The sequence below is a fragment of the Eschrichtius robustus genome, chromosome 19, assembly GCF_028021215.1.
Source record: "Eschrichtius robustus isolate mEscRob2 chromosome 19, mEscRob2.pri, whole genome shotgun sequence".
Classification (NCBI taxonomy): domain Eukaryota; kingdom Metazoa; phylum Chordata; class Mammalia; order Artiodactyla; family Eschrichtiidae; genus Eschrichtius; species Eschrichtius robustus.
In genome coordinates, this window is record NC_090842.1 from 70309720 (window position 1) to 70323476 (window position 13757).

The window sequence follows — 13757 nt, forward strand, 5'->3', positions numbered from 1 at the left end:
GAACGTGGAGTTCACTCCTCTCACAAATACATCAAAAATACATACATGTGGAACAATCCTCACAGAATACCTACTGAATGCCAGCAGAAGATCGCAGACACCCAGACGTGCAAGAAAGATCTCCACGTAATGAGATAGGATGAAAGAAAAAAAGCAGCAGCAGCAGCAGCAGCAGCAGCAGCAGCAGCAGCAGCAGCAGCAGCAGCTCCCTCCTGGGAGGGAGCTGTGAAAGAGGACAGTTTCCCTCACCCTGGGAAACCCCTTCACCAGTGGGGACGTGTGCTGGGACAGAAACAGAGCTGCAGAGGCTTGGAGGAGAGTGCAGCAGTCAGTTTGCAGCAGACAAAACAGAGACCTGCACAGAGGACCTGTGCTCCCTCGCTGCAGTCCTCAGCCCAAGACGTGTGCCTGCTGGAGTGTGTGGGTTTTGGGTGCTGAAACGTGGGCTTCAGAGGAGAGACCGAGGGAGTGGGCTGGGTTTGGCCGCACGCAGACAGCCCGAAGGGGCTGGAGTGTGGTATGTGCCCAACCCAGGGTGTATGCGGAAGAAGACCAGGCTGGTCATAGAAGCAAAACATCATTGTTGAGGGGCAGGTGAAGGGAGGGGCAGGTCCACCACAGCAGCCTCTTTCTTGGTCCCACCTCTACGACGACCTCTGGGAGCACACAAGCGCCAGCAGGTTGCCCACACGTGGAGGTGGGGCTGAAATCAGAGTGGATCCCCAGGTCCTGCCTGACTTAGGAAGCAGGGCTGATACCTGAGCCCTCTCCCCATGGCTGTGCAATTTGCAGATTTATGCCACTGCCACTGGCTTTATAAACTCAGTGCCTGTGGGACATCCGAGTGGACAGTGGGCACTCCCGTGGCTGGGATGGGTCCAGCCTTAGTAGCTGTGGGCTTCGTGGGCACGGACACATGAAGGCTGGGCTGGGCTGGGGTCTAGTCTGCTTCCATAGCTGCCACGGTGGGTCCATTTGTGGGACTACTGTGGTCCTGGAACCTGACATCAGTGGATTAGCACCTACGGATCTGCGCTGGTGGCTTTGTGAACACTGTGCCTAAGGGACACCAGGGCTGATTGCCTGCATTCCCACAGTTGAGGCGGGGCTGAGGGCAGTGCCAACAACAGTGTACTTTGTGAGCCCACACTGTGGGTGACAGGTGGCAATGCAGAGCACACTTCCTGGTGGACAGCTCCAGCAGAGGAATGCTCAGTGACTCCCCTCCCATTGGGAGTGCTCCAATCCAGCCTACCTCATTATGCTCTCTAATCCAGCACAGAAACACACCTGGGGGCTTCTATTCCAACAACTAGGGAGCAGACCCTGCCCCCGAGAGAGCTGTGTCAACCACAGAGCAAAGAGGAGGCCCCGTTCAACATCCAGTGCAAGCTCTGGTCACCACATATGCCTTCTGATAGTCTTCCAAAAGATCGACGAGAAAGGAAGCCTCCCAAAGACATTCTATGAAGCCACTATCACCCTGATACCAAAATCAGACAAAGACACCACCAAAAAAGAAAATGACAGGCCAAAACCTTTGATGAATATAGAACCTAAAATTCTCAACAAAATGTTGGCAAACTGAACCCAACAACACATAAAAAAGATCATACACCATGAACGTGTTGAATTTATCCTAGGGTCACAAGGATGTTTCAACATATGCACATCAATCAGTGTGATACACCACATCAACAACAAAAAAGACAGAAATGACATGATCATCTCAATAGATTCAGAAAAAGCATTTGACAAATTTCACCATCCATTATGATAAAAACTCTTATGAAACTGGGTATAGAGGGAGCATATCTTAACATACTAAAAGCTATTTATGACAAACCCACAGCCAATATGATACTTAATGGTGAAAAGCACTTAGCGTTCTCACTAAAATCTGGAACAAGACAAGGATGCCCAGTCTCACCACTTCTATTCAACATAATATTGGAAGTCTAGCCAAGGCAATCAGACAAGAAAAAGAAAGAAAATGTATCCAAATTGGAAGGGAAGAGGTAAAATTTTCATTATATGCAGATGACATGGTACGATATATAGAACCTAAAGACTCCACACACAAACTACTAGAACTGATAAACAGATTCAGCAAGGTAGCAGGATACAAGATTAAAATACAGAAACTGGTTCCATGTCTTTATATTAACAATGAAATAGCAGAAACAGAATGGAAAAAAAATCCCTTTTAAAATTGCATCCAAAAAAATTAAATACTTGGGAATAAACCTGACCAAGGTTGTGAGAGACTTATAAGCTGAGAACTATAAAACATTAATAAAGGAAAGTGAAGAGGATTCAAAGAAATGGAAGGATATCCTATGCTCTTGGATTGGAAGAAATATTATTAAAATGGCCATTGGACCCAAAGCAATCTACAGATTTAATGCCATCCCTATCAATTTACCCATGATATTTTTCACAGAACTAGAACAAAGAATCGTAAAATTTATATGGAACCATAAACAACCCAGAATTGCCAAAGCAATCCTGAGGAGAAAGAACAAAGCAGGAGACATAATGCTTCCAGACTTCAGAGAATACTACAACGCTACAGTAATCAAAACAGCATGAGATTGGCACAGAAACAGACATATGGATCACTGAAACAGACTAGAGAGCCCAGAAATAAACCCACACACCAATGGTCAATTAATCTTCAACAAAGGAGGCAAGAATATACAATGGGAAAAAAGACAGTCTCTTCAGCATGTGGTATTGGGAATGTTGGAGAGGCACAGGTAAACCACTGAAGTTAGAAAATACCCTCACACCATGCAAAAAAAATAAGCTCAAAATGGCTGAAAGAGTTAAATATAACACATGACACCATAAAACTTGTAGAAGGGAACATAGGCAAAACATTCTCTGTCATAAGTTGTGCCAATGTTTTTGTAGATCATTCTCCCAAGGCAATGGAAATAAAAGAAAAATAAACAGATGGGACCTTTACAAACTTATAAGCTTTCGCACAACAAAGGAAACCATAAAGAAAATGAAAAGACAACCTATGAAATGGGAGCAACTATTTGCAAATGATGCAACCTACAAGGGCTTCCAAAATATACAAACAGCTCATACAACTGAATCACAAAAAAAACCAACCCAATCAAAAAAATGGGCAGAAGACCTAACTAGACATTTCTCCAAAGAAGACATGCAGATGGCCAATAGGCACATGAAAAGATACTCACCATTGCTAATTATTAGAGAAATGCAAATCAAAACTACAGTGAGGTATCACCTTAAACTGATCAGAATGGCCATCATTTAAAAGTCTACAAATAAATGCTGGAGAGGGTGTGGAGAAAAGGAAATGCTTCTACACTGTTGGTGAGAATGTAAATTGGTGCAGTCACTATAGAAAACAGTATGAAGGTTCCTCAAAAAAATAAAAATAGAGTTGCCATATGATCCAGCAACCCCTCTCCTGGGCTTATATCCAGACAAAACTATAATTCAAAAAGATGGACCGCTTGGTGGGAGGGCCACATAGTCTGGTGGGACAATCCTTCACTCCAGCACCAGTGCCTGCAACCTTTGCTCCTTCACCTACTCCTGCTGTGGTCAGCAGTGGTCTGAATAACCAACGTGAACTCTCTATGGGGATAGTCATGGCATCTGGTGGATATGGGGCTCCTAAGGCTGTCTGGCTGCCTGCAGTAAAGGCTAAAGGCTTGGAGATTTCAGGAACATTGACTCACTGCCAAGGGCACATCTATATGGAAATGAACTTCATAAAGAAAGCTCTGTAGCACATGATAGACTTGGCAATTCAGTTTAACAAGAATAACTTTGGTGTCATCCCCAGCACTCCTCTGGCCATCCCTACACCACTGATATCAAACCAGAGCATTGATATCTCCCTGCCTCTCCACACCTTGGACCCAGTCATGAAGATAGAACCTCTGAACAACCTGCAGGTAGCTGTGAAAAACAATAGTGATGTCTTCTACTTCAGCTGCCTCATCCCACTCAATATGTTTTTTGAAGATGAAACGCCAGGTCTTCCTTGCAACATGGAAGGATATTCCCAATGAAAATGAACTTCAGTTTCAGATTAAGGAAAGTCATTTAAATGCTGACACTGTTTCCAACAAATTGCAAAACAACAACGTTTATACTATTGCCAAGAGGAATGTGGAAGGACAGGACATTCTGTACCAATCCCTGACTCACTAATGGCATTTGGGTTTTGGCTCAGCTCCATAGCCAGCCAGAAACCCTAAATTACACACTGTTGCCGAAGTGTAGAGCTAGCTCCTGAAGCCTTCCAGTACATCTATCAGGTCTACGACAGTGTTTTGAAAAACTAATAGACTGGTCCGGTGCCCTCAGGCCATCCTGTGATTGGTGCAAGCCAAGAAATCTTAACCGGAAGAAACTGTATTGCCATGTGGAACCTGAACCCAAACACACCGATGCCACCCGCTAAGGTAGTGATGGGTCTGACCTGTGCTAATATTAGGGCACAACCTTTTGGATAGTTTTAGCTATCCGACACTTGAGCATTTGTAGCCACAGCTTCAATCACTTCCCGCCTCTTGCCACCGGCTGCTGTCTGTCCTTACTTGTGGGCTTCTCCATCCTGTGCCAGTGGTTGGCATTTTTGACTGTAGTTTGATATTTTGTAATTGAGAGCTCGCTTCAAAAGCAGCAAAAGACAAAATATATTAAAGCAAGGAGAAGTGTCCCTGAAGGAAAAATAAGGTTATTTGTTGTGTTTTTTCTACTCAATTGTTTGAGCATTATTATACATATTAGAGAGGATTTTCAAATATTTTCCCCATTTTGTAGGTACACTCTGCTCACTGTAAATTGTTTCCTTTGCTGTTCCAAGCTTTATAGTTTAATGCAATCTGTTTTTCAATTTTTTTTTGTTTTTGTTTTTGCTGCCTGTGCTTTTGTGGTCACATCTAAAAATACAATGCCCATTGCAGTGTCAAGAAATTTTTTCCCCCCTATATCTTCTCCTAGTAACTTTACAGTTTTGGATCTTCTATTTAATTCTCTAAACCAGTTTGAATTAGTTTTTGTATACAGTGTGAGATTCAAGTCTAATTTCTTCCTTATGCTTGTGAATATTCAGTTTCCCAAGAATTTACTGAAGAGAAGATCCTTTTCTCATTGTATATTCCTGGCACTTTTGTCAAAGATCAATTGATTGTAAATATGTGGATTTATTTCTGAGGTCTCTATTTCGTTCCATTGTTCTATATGTCTGTTTTTGTACTGTGACCATACTGCTTTGATTACTATGCTTTGTCGTATAGTTTGAAATTATGAAGCGTGATGCCTTCAGCTTTGCTCTTTGTGCTCAAGATTGCTTTGGACATTTGGATAGTATGGACATTTTTAACAATGTTCATTTATTCAATCTAGTAATATGGGCGATTGTTCCATTTATTTGTGTCTTCTTCACATTCTTTCATCAATATTTTATAGTTTGCTGTATACAGCTCTTTTACATTCTTGGTTAACTTTACTCCTAAATATTTTATTCTTTTCGGTGCTATTGTAAATGGGACTTTTTTTTTTAACCTTTTCTGATAGTTTCTGTTGTTAGTATACAGAACCACAAGTGATTTTTATATGTTGATTTTGTGTCATGCCGCTTACTCGTTTTATTTATTAGTTTGAACAGTTTTTTGGAAGTGGCATTTTTAGGTTTTTGTAGATATAAAAACATGTCATCTGCAAACAGAAAATTTAGGTTTACCTTTATGACTTGGATTTACTTTATTTTTCTTGCCTACTTGCTCTGGTTAGGAATTCCAGTACTACTTTGAATAGAAGGGGCAAGAATTGGTAACCTTGTCTTGGCTGAAACTTAGGAGAAACACTTTTGGGACTGTTAGCTTTGGGCTTGTCATATGACTTTTAATGTGTTGAGGTATATTCCTTCTATAACTAATTTCTTGACAATCTTTATCATGAAAGGAAGTTGGATTTTGTCAAATAATGTTCATGTATCTATTAATATGATATTTTCCCTTTATTCTCTTAATGTAATATATCACATTTAAAAAAAAAATATTTATTTATTTATTTATCCTTGGCTGTGTTGGGTCTTCGTTTCTGTGTGAGGGCTTTCTCTAGTTGCGGCGAGCAGGGGCTACTCTTCATTGCGGTGCACGGGCCTCTCACTGTCGTGGCCTCTCCCGTTGCAGAGCACAGGCTCCAGATGCGCAGGCTCAGTAGTTGTGGCTCACGGGCTTAGTTGCTCCGCGGCATGTGGGATCTTCCCAGACCAGGGCTCGAACCCGTGTCCCCTGCATTGGCAGGCAGACTCCCAACCACTGCGCCACCAGGGAAGCCCTATCACATTTATTGATTTGCATACATTGAGCCATCCTTGCATACAGGCATAAATCCCACTTCATCATGGTGAATGAATCCCTTCAATGTGCTGCTGAATTTAGTTTGCCAGTATTTTGAGTATATTTCATCTACGTTATTCAGGAATGTTGATCTCTACTTTTCTCATTGTGCCCTTGTCTGTTTTTCTTAAAATTTATTTATTTATTTTTGGCTGTGTTGGGTCTTCGTTGCTGCACGCAGGCTTTTCTCCAGTTGTGGCGAGCGGGGGCTATTCTTCGTTGCGGTGCGTGGGCTCCTCATTGCGGTGGCTTCTCTTGTTGCGGAGCACAGGCTCTAGGCGCGAGGGCTTAGTAGCTGTGGTGCACAGGCTTAGTTGCTCCGCGGCATGTGGGATCTTCCCGGAACAGGGATTGAACCCGTGTCCCCTGCATTGGCAGGCGGATTCTTAACCACTGCGCCACCAGGGAAGCCCCCTTCTACTGTTTTTGTAGTCTCTATTACTTTATTTTTCATTTTTATTGGAGTATAGTTGATGTACAATGTTGTGTTCAGTAAAGCGAATCAGTTATACGCATATCCACTCTTTTTTAGATTCTTTTCCCATATAGATCACTACAGAGTATTGAGTAGAGTTCCCTGTGCTAGACAGTAGGTCCTTCTATTACTTTTATAACTGCTCTAATCCTTATTATTTATTTCATTCTGCTAATATTGGGCTTAGTTTGTTCTTTTCCTAGTTCCTTTAATTGTAAAGTTAGGTTCTTTAATTGAGGTTTTTTTCAGAGACAAAAGGTTTTATTACTTACGGCACAGCAAGCATGAGCATAATATTGTATTGGTTCTCCTTCCCCACACCCCAGTTCCCACTGGGATGACAGAGAGGGATCCAGTTGAGTGCTACGTATGGACTCGGTTGTGTTACACTGAGGAACACTGAGTTTGAGGACTCCACTGCTTTTAAAATGAGAGGTTAGCAGGTTCCTGTTTGTCTGAGGGAGACACATTAGCTCATTCCTGAAGGCTGTTCATTATAAACACACTCCCAAGAAATGGCTCAGGTGAAATGCTGTCAGGGCATGCATTCTTTTTCTTTCTTTCTTTTTTTTTAAATTGAAGAATAGTTGGCATATAATATTACATTAGTTTCAGATGTACAACATAATGATTCAGCACTTAATTATACTACAAAACGATCACCTTGATGAGTCTAGTAACCATCTGTCCCCATCCACAGTTACTGCAATATCATGAACCATATTCTTTATTCTGTATATTAAATTCTTGTCAATTTTTATCATATAACTGGAATTTTGTACTTCTTATACCCCTTCACCTGTCTTGTCCAAGACCCACTCACCTCCCCTTTTTCAATCACAAATTTGTTCACTGTGTCTGTAAGACTGGTTTTGTTGTGTTTTTTTTGTTTTTAGATTACACATGTAAGTGAGATCATGTGGTATTTGTCTTTCTCTATGTGACTTACTTCACTGAGCATAATACTCTCTAGGTCCATCCATGTTGTCAAAAATGGCAAGATTTTATCTTTTTATGGCTGAGTAATATATAATATATAACTGTATATGTACATTTATATACACATATATACATATATGTATCTGTATATGAATATATATCTACATATGTGTATAGATACATGTATATATATGTGTACGTGTATGTGCATTGTGTATATTCATATGTATATATGTGTATACATGTATATGTGTGTGTGTGTGTGTGTGTGTGTATATATATATATATATATATATATATATCACTTTTTTATCCATTTGTCTATCATTGAACATTTAGGTTTCTACCATATATTGGTTATTGTAAGTTATGTTGCAATGAAAACAGGGGTGCATGTATCTCTTTAAATTAGTTTTTTGCTTTGTTTTGTTTTCTTTGGATAAATAACCATACGTGGAATTTCTAACTCATATGGTAGTTTTATTTTTTTATGTTTTCAGAACCCTCCGTAATGTTTTCAGTAGTGGCTGCACTGACTTACATCCTTAGCCACAGTGCAGGTGAGTGCTCTTTTCTCCACATCCTCAGCAACACTTATTAATTGTTGTCATTTTGATGATAGCCATTCTGACACCAGTAAGGTGATCTCTTTTTGTGGTTTTGATTTGCATTTCCCTCCTGATGATTAGTGCTGTTGAGCATGTTTCCATGTGCCTTTTAGCCATCTTTTTGTTTGTTTGTTTTGTTTTTGGAAAAATGTGTATTCAGATCCTCTATCCAATTGTTTTTATTTTTGAAAATTATAGTTTATTTACAATACTATATCAGTCTCAGGTGATCTGGGATTTTTTACAGATTACACTTGAGTAAAAGTTTTTACAAGAGAATGGCTATAATTCCCTGTCCTATACAATATATCTTTGTTGCTTATCTATTTTATACATAGTAGTTTGTACCTCTTAATCCCATACCCCTAATTTGCCCCTCCCCCCCTTACCTCTCCCCACTGGTAACACTAGTTTGTTTACAGATCTGTGAGTCTGTTTCTGTTTTACATATATATTCGTTTGTATTATTGTTAGATTCCACATATAAATGATATCACACAATATTTGTCTTTCCCTGACTTACTTCATTAAGCATAATATTCTCGAGTCCATCCACAATGCTGCAAATGGCAGAATTTCATTCTTTCTATGGCGGTGTAATATCCCATTGTACATATATACTATATCTTCTTTATCCATTTGTCTGTTTATGGGCATTTTGGTTGCTTTCGTATCTTGGCCATTGTCAATAGTGCTGCAATACACATTGGGGTTTATGTATCTTTTGGAATTATTGTTTTCATTTCTTTCCTAGATAGGTACCCAGGAGAGTTATTGATGGATCATATGGTAGTTCTATTTTTACCCTTTTGAGAAACCTCCATCCTATTTTCCATAGTGCCTGCAGCAATTTACAATCCTACCCACAGTGTACAAGGGTTCACTTTTCTCCACATTCTCTCCATAATTTGGTATTTATAGACATTTTGATGAGGGTTATTTTGACAGGTGTGGGGTTGATATCTCATGGTTGTTTTGAATTGAACTTCTCTAATAATTAGTGATGTTGAGCACCTTTGCATCTGCCTTTTAGCCATCTGTATCTTCTTTGGAAAGATGTCTATTCATGTCTTCTGACCATTATTGATTGTGTTGTTCATTTTTTTGGTGTGTGATATTGAGTTGTATGAACCACTTATATATTTTGGATATTAACCTTTTGTCAGTCATATCATTTACAAATATTTTCTTACACTTTGCACTTTGAATTTTGATTTTGTTGATGGTTTTCATGGCTGTGCAAAAGCTCTTAAACTTTATTTAGCTTCCATTTGTTTATTTTTGCTTTTATTTCTTTTGCCTTAGAGGCCAGATCCCCAAAAAATATCGCTACAATTTATGTCAAGGAGTGTTCTGCCTATGTTCTCTCCTAGGAGTTTTAGGGTTTGGTGTATCACCTTTAGGTCCTTAATCCATTTTGAATTTTGTGTCTGGTGTGAGGAAATGTTCTAAATTCATTATTTTACATGTAGCCCTCCAGTTTTCCCAACACCACTTATTGAAGAGACTGTCTTTTCTCCATTGTATATTCTTGCCTCCTTGGTGGTAGATTTATTCACCATAAGTGTGTGGGTTCCTTTCTGGGCTCTCTATTCTATTCCCTTGATCTATGTGTCTGTTTTTGTGATTATTGTAGTCAGGGAGCATGCTATCTCCAGCTTTGGTCTTTTTTTCTCAGGATTGCTTTGGCAGTGTGGGTATTTTGTGGTTCTATATTTATTTGGCGATTATTTGTTCTGTTTGTGAACAATGTCATGGGTATTTTGATAGGGATTGCTTTAAATCTGTAGGTTGCTTTGAGTAATAGGGCTATTTTAAAAAGATTAATTCTTCCGATCCAAGAGCATGGGATATCTTTTCATTTATTTGTGTCATCTTCAGTTTCCTTCATCAATGTCTTATAATTTTTAATATATAAATCTTTCACCTCTGTGGTTAAATTTATTTCCAGGTATTTTATTATTTTTGGTACAATTGTAAATTTTTTTTCCTTAGTTTCTTTGATCGTTATTAGTGCAGAGAAAAATAACAGATTTCTGTATATTAATTGCATATACTTCAATGAAAATAAAGACAAAAATTAACAAATGGGACCTAATTAAACTTAAAAACTTTTTTGCCCAGCAAAGGAAACCATAAACAAGACGAAAAGACAACACTCACAATGGGAGAAAATATTTGCAAATGAAGCAACCGACAAAGGATTAATCTCCAAAATATACAAACAGCTCATGTAGCTCAATATCAAAAAAACAAATAACCCAATCAAAAAATGGGTGGAAAACCTAAATAGGCATTTCTCCAAAGAAGACTTACAGATGGCCAACAGGCACATGAAAAGATGCTCATCACCATTAATTATTAGGGAAATGCAAATCAAAACTACAATGAGGTATCACCTCACACTGGTCAGAATGGCCATCATCAAAAAATCTACAGGGCTTCCCTGGTGGTGCAGTGGTTAAGAATCCACCTGCCAATGCAGGGGACACGGGTTTGAGCCCTGGTCTGGGAAGATCCCACATGCCGTGGAGCAACTAAGCCCGTGCGCCACAACTACTGAGCCTGTGCTCTAGCACCCGCGAGCCACGACTACTGAGCCTGCATGCCACAACTACTGAAGCCCATGCACCTAGAGCCCATGCTCCACAACAAGAGAAGCCACTGCAATGAGAATTTCGTGCACCAAAACGAAAAGTAGCCCCCACTCGCTGCAACTAGAGAAAAGCCCGCGTGCAGCAACGAAGACCCAAAGCAGCCAAAAAAAAATCTACAAACAATAAATGCTGGAGAGGGTGTGGAGAAAAGGGAACCCTCTTGCACTGTTGGTGGGAATATAGATGGATACAGCCACTATGGAGAACAGTATGGAGGTTCCTTAAAAAACTAAGAATAGAGCTACGTTATGATACAGCAATCCCACTACTGAGCATGTACCCAGAGAAAACCATAATTCAAAAAGACACATGCACCCCAATATTCACTGTGACACTATTTACAATAGCCAGGACATTGAAGCAACCTAAATGTCCATCAATGGAGTAATGGATAAAGAAGATGTGGTACATATATACAATGGAATATTACTCAACTATAAAAAGAAACGAAATTGGGTTATTTGTAGAGACGTGGATGGACCTAGAGAGAGTCATACAGAGAGAAGTAAGTCAGAAAGAGAAAAACAAATATCGTATATTAACACACATATGTGGAATCTAGAAAAATGCTATAGATGATCTAATTTGCAAAGCAGAAATAGAGACACAGATGTAGAGAACAAACATATGGACACCAAGGGGGGAAAAGGGGGGATGGGAGAAATTGGGAGATTGGGATTGACAGATATACACTATTGATACTATGTATAAAATAGATAACTAATGAGAACCTACTGTATAGCACAGGGAACTCTACTCAGTGCTCTGTGGTGACCTAAATGGGAAGGAAATCCAAAAAAGAGGGGATATATGTATACGTATAGGTGCTTCACTTTGCTGTATAGTAGAAACTAACACAACATTGTAAAGCAACTATACTCCAAAAAAGTTAATTAAAAAAAGAAAAAAATTGTGTATACTTCAAATTTACTGAGTTTATTTATGCTAATAATTTGTTGGTGAGATCTTTAGGGTTTTCTCTACATATTATCATGTCATCTGCAAACAGTGACAGTTTTACTTCCTTTACAAGTTAGATCCTATTTTGTATTTTTATTTTTGTCTTTTGGCTGTGGCTACAACTATTAATCCTGTGTTGAATAAAAGTGGTGAGAGTAGGCGTCCTTGTCTTGTTCATGTTCTTAGAGGAGATGCTTTCAGCTTTTCACGATTAACTATGGTGTTAGGTCTCCTTTTGTCATATATACCCTTTATTCATTCATTCATTCATTCATTCATTCAAGCCACACCACATAGCATGGGGGACCCTAGTTCCCTGACCAGGGATTGAACCCACACCCCCTGCAGTGGAATCGCAAATTCCCAACGACTGGACTGCCAGGGAAGTCCCTGTCCTTTATTATAAAAAGGTATGTTGCTTCTATACCCACCTTGTTGAGAGCTTTTATCATAATTCAAATGTTGAATTTTGTCGAATTTTGCCAAATCCTTTGCTGGAGGTATGAAGTTGATCATATGATTTTATCCTTTTTTCTGCTAATCTGGTGTGTCACTTAATTGATCTGCATAGACTGAGTCATTCCTGCATTGCTGAGATGATCCATTTGGTCATGGTGTATGGTTCTTTTAGTGTATTGTTGAATTCAGTTTACTAATATATTGTTGAGGGTTTTTGCATCTATGTTCATCAGGGATATTGGCCTGTAATTTACCTTTTTTGGTAGTGTGTTTATCTGGTTTTCATATATAGGTGATGCTGGCCTCAGAAAATAAGTTTGGAAGCACTCCTTCATCAATTGTTTGGAATAGCTTGAGAAGGATGTTAACTGTCCTTTAAATGTGTGGTAGAATTTATTAGTAAAGCCACCTGGTCCTGGGCATTTATTTATTGGGAGTTTTTTGATTATTGATTGATTTCATTTCTAGTAATTGATCTGTTTGGATTTTTTATTTATTGCTAACTCAGTCTTGGAAGATTTATGTTTTTAGGAATTTATCCACTTCTTCTAGGTTGTCCCATTTGTTGGTGTATAATTGTTTGTCGTAATCTGTTAGGATACTTTGTATTTCTGTGGTGTCTGTTGTAACTTCATCTCTCATTTCTGGTTTATTTGGGCCCTCTCTTAAAAAACCATACTACTATTGTCTTTTATTCTTTACAGAAGCTTAAGTGTTTGATCTACTACCCTTACTCTATGTATACTTTTTGCAGTGAGATTTTTACTTTTGTTTGTTTTCTTCTTCCTATCAATAATTAGTGAGACTTCTTTTAAGCTTAAGTAAATTCCTTCAACATTGCTTATAAGGCTGCTTTATTAGGGATGAACTCTTTTGGCTTTTGCTAGTCTGGGAAACTCCTGATCTCCCCTTCAATTCTTTTTTTTCCCCCATAAATTTATTTATTTATTTATTTTTGGCTGCATTGGGTCTTCGTTGTTGCACGCAGGCTTTCTCTAGTTGCGGCGAGCGGGGGCTACTCTTCATTGCGGTGTGCGGGCTTCTCGTTGCGGTGGCTTCTCTTGTTGTGGAGCACGGGCTCTAGGGGCGTGGGCTTCAGTAGTTGTGGCTCACGGGCTCTAGCGTACAGGCTCAGTAGTTGTGGCACACGGGCGTAGTTGCTCCGCGGCATGTGCGATCTTCCCGGACCAGGGTTTGAACCCGTGTCCCCTGCATTGGCAGGCAGATTCTCAACCGCTGCACCACCAGGGAAGCCCTCTCC

The 13757-nt window shown here is 39.6% G+C and overlaps 1 pseudogene; it reads left to right on the forward strand.

The window, feature by feature from the left end:
- Positions 1–3485: 3485 nt before the first annotated feature.
- LOC137752533 (AP-2 complex subunit beta pseudogene) lies at positions 3486–4334 on the forward strand (annotated as a pseudogene).
- The last annotated feature ends 9423 nt before the right edge of the window (positions 4335–13757 follow it).